Below are 7,111 nucleotides of genomic sequence, written 5' to 3' on the forward strand. Positions count from 1 at the left end.
AAGCCTACGCTAATCCACTTCGCATATTTTCACACACAAAAAAAAAACGTAATCCATCGCTGATCGCTATTTCGACTCCTCCGAGACGGACCATATGATTACACAAGCACTAAATTTATGTCGATAGCTCTCACATTATTCAAAAATCACAACACAAGAATAATTTTGGACTCTTTTTTCCTTTATTCTGGCCATCATTGGTTAGCAGGCGCAGCCTTGCTACCGCACACACACTCGCTAACGCTACACGCTACACGATACACTGAAGTGTTTTTCCCTTTGCCGCAAGAGGGCAGCACAGTGACAGGTCGGAACATACAGCTTGGTGTTTATCGGGTTGATCGATAATTTCAAGTGAAGCATTTGATTGCCTGGCTCGTAGATTGAATTTTCCTAAAGACATCAACGCTTGCGATTCAACTATAAATTTATCTGCTTCATCTATATTCTTCAAACTGCAGACGCAATTATCCACATAAAATGAATTCTTCAAAATTTTCGCACAGAGCTCTTCAGGGCCTTTTTCCAGATGGCAATTCAAAGTTGCCGCTAAAAGGAATGGACTGCAGGTGACACCAAACACAACTCTACGAAGTCTGTAGATTTTCATTCCCTTGTCTTTGGTTTTCCATAAAAATCGCAGATAATCCTTGTACCTCTCTCTGATTCTGATCTGGAGAAATGCCTTCTCAATGTCTGATGTTATTCCAACAGGAAATTTCCGGAAACGATTTAGTAGGGGAGGAACAAGTTCAATTAAATTAGGACCGCTTTCTAAGCAGGCATTCAGTGAGGGTGTACCCTTTATAAGTACGGATGCATCGAAAACTGGCCTCACTTTCTTAGTAATGCTGTTCTCTTTAAATACAGGCCTGTGCGGGAGATAGTATACATTCAATTCCTTTTTATCTTCGATTTCTTCAATGACACCGTCAGCAATCCATTTTTTAAAGATATCTGCATATACTCCAACTCTCTCGGATTCTACAAGTATTTTATAAACAGAAGAAAGTTGTTTCTCGGCCATTTGTCTGTTCTCAGGGAGCCGGGATGATTCTAACACCCAAGGTAAGGCGACTTCGTACCTCCCTTCCTCATCAATCGTCACAGTGTTTCGAAAATAATCTGAAGTACCTTGATGCATTTCAGTCTTCTTTTTCGATTCAGTAGGATCAGTAATTCCAATGGCTTCTAACTTACGTAAGTCACTTATATTACAATCTTTTATAAGTAAGTTTGTCACTGTCATGCTTATAGAGTCTGAACTGCTTGGTGCTCTTCCCATAAGTGTCCAACCAAGCAAAGTCTTAGTGGCAGTTAATCCACAAGTTAAATTGAGGATTTTTCCAGTCATCAATTTTCCTGCTATGTCAGCACCAATAAGCAAATGGATTGTTGATGAAGAACAAGATGGTAAACATTCTTGATCCATTAGATGGATTCCATTATCCTCTAGTTCCTTTGACCAAAATCCGGTTGGTATCTGACAAATTTCGGCACAGATTTTCTCTTGGTCAAATGCGTTAAAAGTGCAATGATAATTTTTGTTAAAATCACTTACAAAAATCTTGTATTCTGAATGTTTCTGAGGATTTTGCATCCCTCCAAACAAAGTATGAATAAGAGTTGTTTCTTTTAATGCAGGATACTTCATTTTCTTAGCAGCTTCTTTCGTAATATAAGATTTCTGGCTTCCAGTGTCTATGAGGGCCCTCACAGCAAATTCCTGTGTTTCTCCTCGAAGAACCACGACCAGGGTTTGTAGAAACACACTTGTAGAACATGTGGGATTGGTCAATGTATTGAACTGTCCAAAATTGATTGAACTTTCCGTTGCTTCTTGAGAGTTAGAAGACTCAACGGTCTTTCTATCAGGGCACATCACAGCATGATGTCTTTGACCACAAATTCCACAATTCACTTGGACCCTGCATAGCTTTGACACGTGACCGTTACTTAGACATCTGAAACAGCAACCTCTTTTCTTCAATCGGTTCATTTTCTCACTTAAATCCAAATTTCGAGCAACATGACATTCTTTGGATTCATGATTGTTCTTGTCACAAAATGCACACTTCAAAACAGATTTTTGGTTTCCTGAAAAAACTCCCGCAGCTGTCGGCAAGTCTCTTTTAATCTTTATATTTTTGTTATTTTCTTTCAAAGAGAAGCCTTCCACAGCAAGAGCTATCCTGTCCTCATTTTTAACTTCGTTCTTCAAAAATTTCATCAAACTTTCCAATCGAGATTCTTTTGTGTCATCTTTTTCATCCAATCCTCTATCATTTCTCCGCCAGGCTCTTAAAACTTCTTCACTTAAACAAGACTCAACCAAGGGAAACAACATGGCCGCGTACTTTGCTGTTGTAACGCCAAGAGTTTCTAATGATCTCAGCTGGGTTTCAAGTCGATCATAAACAGTTGATAATTCAACATGTTTCTCTTTTAGATTAAATGCGAGTGTCAATTTTAACAATTCTCTAACGTAATATTCAACCAATAAATCATCTCTGCCGAATCTAGATTTCAGACAATCAATCGCCTTGCAATAATTTCCGGAGGTAGGGGGAAAACTTTCAACTAATTCCCTCGCTCTGGAATTCGGGATAGTTGCTTGGACTAAGTATTGAAACTTGTCGGTTTCATCGATATCGTTGTCTTCATCAATTTTTACGAATTGTCCCCAAAACGGCAGCCAATCTTTAATTTCCCCGCCAAATTTCTTCAGTTCCAAACGAGGCAGCTTGAATTTCCGCTTTTCACCGCCAACTGAAGATAATGTATCCGCGTTAACAGTGGGATTAGTTTTTCGATCCACTAATAAACTCATCCTTTTAAAATTGAGTGAATACTCATCTGCTGAACGAGATTCTTTTTCAATATCGTCTTCATTTATTTCTTCAGACATCAACAAACGATTCAAAATATCTTCATTTAATTGCAAAAGTTCATTATTTTTCTCGCCAAGCAGCTGGAAAGTTGCCACACAATCTAAATCATCTGCAATGTTTACTTCCGTTTTCGCTGACTCATGTAAATGATTAAACAATCTAGTAAATGCAGATCTAACTGTTTTTCGTTTAAGCTTTAAAGCTTCCATAATTTTTTCTGAAACAGTTATTCTTCAAAGTATCGACAAATTTCTAATAACAAATAATTTATCGTCAAAAAAATTCACTTGCCTTTCGAATCGTTGATTTCAAATCACAGTCCTGTCGCGGACGCCATGTCGTGTACTCGCCTATGGTACACGGGTTCTTTTACTGTGATTGAAAAAAACTACTCTCCTTGAAAAAATAACTATAACATTTATTTCTACGACAAGACAAGCTATTCTATATACATATTAAGTTTAAATGACTGCATTTCCGAAAGTAAACAGTTCAGTATCTTTTCAGCTGCTGATCACAACGCTGATCCGTTTTTCAAGTTTTTCCAAGTTGTTGTTGTTTCAATCCGGAGTTGAGTTGTTACTCGCTTCGTCGAAGATTGCGGATTCACGCTACATACAGACTGACAGGCGGACTATTCCATGAAATATTTAGTTGCAAATTTAAAGCTGATCTATACTTTAAGGGCTAAATATGTGCATCAGATTTAATCTATAGAGCTCTTTATGCTTAATAATTACCTTGTCCAACTGTATTCAGGCAACCAATTGGATAAAATTCTTCATTGAATTTCCTTCAAAATATATGTATATAAAACGGTAATATATATATATATATATATATATATATATATATATATATAAGTAACCAATATAAAGTAAGAAATAGTTTGAAAACGAAACTAAAATGAAAACAAAACAAAACAGTTTTGAAATCGCAACTAAAAATTATTACCTATTCAAACTAAAACCAAAAAAGGAAAAGGAAAAACACTTCATGGTATTTAGAGAGCGCAACTGCAGCTACTTCTAAAACACAGATGAACTGATACAAAAGTATTAAAATCAAGTTAATAGGAAAAAAAACAAATAAAAATTAAACCAAAAATATATATAAAAAAGAATCCAGCCTGAAGACTTTTTCAAGGGTCACCCTCAGGCAGGGATTCAAAGAAATGGATTTTTTCTGTGAAGGAAATGCAGACATTAGTCTAATAATGATTCCTCGTGACCCGAAAATCCCTTGAAATTAGGCCCAAGAGATATACCATTTTAACAGAAAGGAAAATACAAAACAACAAATTAGAAGAAAATAACCACTACTAAGTAAAAATACAATAACAATAAAAACAAAAATAGCACTAAACTAAAAACGAAAAGGCAAGCCCATATCATCAGCAGTCAAGTAAATTTTAAGCTATCGATTGTGATTCGCGCCTTTTAAAAACACTAACGGTAAATTAGGCAAAAAATTGAAGGCTCCCAGCGCCATCTATTGAGTGATCTAATATGCAAGGAAAGTTCTATTTTTTTTAAGCCAAAGGATTGATCCCAAACCATACCTTGTTTAATTAAAAAATTGACATTACAGTAATTTCTAGGAAATTCATTTTTTATTAAATTTTTAATGAGGTTGTTTGATGTTTCAATAGAGGAATTTTTATTATTGCAAACCCTTTTGATCCAGTTAACTTGTGAGAAAATTTGATTTTTGAAATCTTTTGACAAGCGACCCTTATCTTTAAAAAGTATTTTGTAAAATTATTATTTTAAAAATGTTAATATTATTATAGTGAATTGTAGTAATTTCTTATTTTTCATATGAAAATTTTAAAGTAAGCAAATTATTTGTTTTTTTTTAAGTAAAGTGTTTGACAGTAGATTTTAATATTTAGATTGTATTTGATGCATTCCTCGAATAAAAGTATATATTTGCGATTAAAAATATAAGCGGACGCACAGTTTCATTAGTTTACTATAAAAAGAATGAATCCTGAGCTATGCTATTCATTGCTATAAAAACGCTATAAATTTTGGTTTCTAAAAAAAGACATGTTAAAAACAAAAGAAAACAAATAATAATTAATAAAATTATACACATAAAATGTACAAAAAATAAAAGTCTATAAATTAGTTAAATTCCTGTAAGTATTCTAGTGGAGCATGAGAAATCTAATTTAATAGCTAACATATCAGAATAATCTCTAAGATTTTGGACAGCTATTTTATTTAATTGATTATTATTCTTAAGTTCTCATATTTTTTCAAATGTTTCTTCTCTTGTGTTATCATTGAAGTATTGGTCGGCTACAAAACCATAAATGAAATATATTTTTAAAAATCTTTTAAAATCACACAAAAAAATCATTTATAATATTTCAGATTTGAATAATAAATAAATCATAGTTTGGAACTAGATATATTCAGAATAATTTGTTGGGAATTTTGGGAACACTTTGGAGTTTCTTGTAATGATCTTAATTTTTTTACCACTCAAAAAAAGAAAAAAATGACCAAAGACATGATTATTTCTTAATGAAAAAAAAAAGACATTGAATCTTCAGAAAAATAAAAATAACTTCAATAAAAATGACAATAAAATGCGAAAAATAAACTTCTATAAAATAAGAAAAATAAACTTCAATAAAAATGATAAAAACCGATGATATCGAAATTCTTCAAAGCAGTCGCAATAAATATTAAGAAAAGGATAAGATAATTAATCAGAATGAGGGGTTATCAATTGAAATTGCGATTTTCCATACTTCCTTTCTGTTCAATTGTTTAATTTGAATTTTAGTTGAAAAATAAGTCCGATCGATAGCTTGGGATATCGGATTCGGTTTTTGTAGGAGGTATCTGCTTTTCTTTATAACTGAATCTATTTTTTTTTCTATTTTTCAATTAATAACAATAGAAACTATGGTCACATGATTTATTACAAAAAAGTCCTGCTTCTAAAATGACTACTACAATGTCCTGAAATGCTAAATAATATAATCAGTTTTAATATTAGTTCTTTTGCCTTAATAAATAGGCTTAGGAACAGCATTAGAAATAAATACTTCGCCGTAAGTTTTTTTTTCTTTTATATCTAATTCCAGTTGAAAGTTTTGAGAGGATAGGAAAGTTCGAAATCACAAGTATTTATGCAATTTATCGATATGATTCTTGTAATACTCTTCTCTTTAGTCATGTAATTTGGTATTATATTCTTATTTATGAGACTCTTCTCACTAAGTGGGCTAATCGGAGTTAATTTGATGTTATATTACTACTGGAACACGACTACGAAAAAGTAATTTGTGTGGAAAATAAAAAAGGGTAACATAATAAAAAGGAATTCTTGGCTCAACGTTGAGCAGTTTGTAAACCATTCTGTTTCCTAGATGACAGAAATATGAAGACCGCGGAATATTTTGAAATCAAATTGAGCAAATTAGGAGCTTCTAGAATAAATCGAATTCAGAGCAACCGCGTTATTTTATTTTTATTACATAATTCCTACAAATTATCTTAGAAAAATATGTTTCCCATACAAATAAAGCTTGAAAGTGTAATTAAGAGCAAAAATATGAAGAAAGATCACCACGGAACTTAATGTTAAAGTTTTGTGTATAAGATATAATTATATATTGTCACAAAGTAATACTATATCAAGTTTATTAGCTTTAAGCAACTCGTAACATGTAGGCGAAGAATTGATTTCACTGCTTGTGAAACTCAGAATGTATACCTTTACAGGATAATCTAGAATTATAAAGAAGGTTATAGTAAGTTCTAGAAGCTTCTAGAACATTAAAAAATGAATAATAAGAAATTAAAATTAAAATTCAACCTTTAAATTAATAACGACTTTGCTGGGATTCGAACCCCCACCCTTGTGCTTCCTAAGCGCGTAATTTACCTCTGACTCCGTATGTGCAGATCTTCCTAATGTGACAATCTAATCAATTTTCTTTTTATTTCAAATTATTCGAATAGAACAACGTTCAAGCTTTGTTTAACAGCTATTTTACACTAGTTAACTAAAAGCATATTTTGAAATGAAGCTGGCTTTAAATTAATTTTTAATAGCATTATGAAAAATAATTGTCAGAAAGTAGAGATGTTTCAGAGAATTTCAAAACCATTTCCATGACCACGTTGAAGATCAACCATTACACCACAAACTTTCTTCGAAGGGGGATCTTTGAATTACCAAAGATAACCAATTTGAAT

The sequence above is a fragment of the Argiope bruennichi genome, chromosome 8, assembly GCF_947563725.1.
Source record: "Argiope bruennichi chromosome 8, qqArgBrue1.1, whole genome shotgun sequence".
Taxonomy (NCBI): Eukaryota; Metazoa; Arthropoda; class Arachnida; order Araneae; family Araneidae; genus Argiope; species Argiope bruennichi.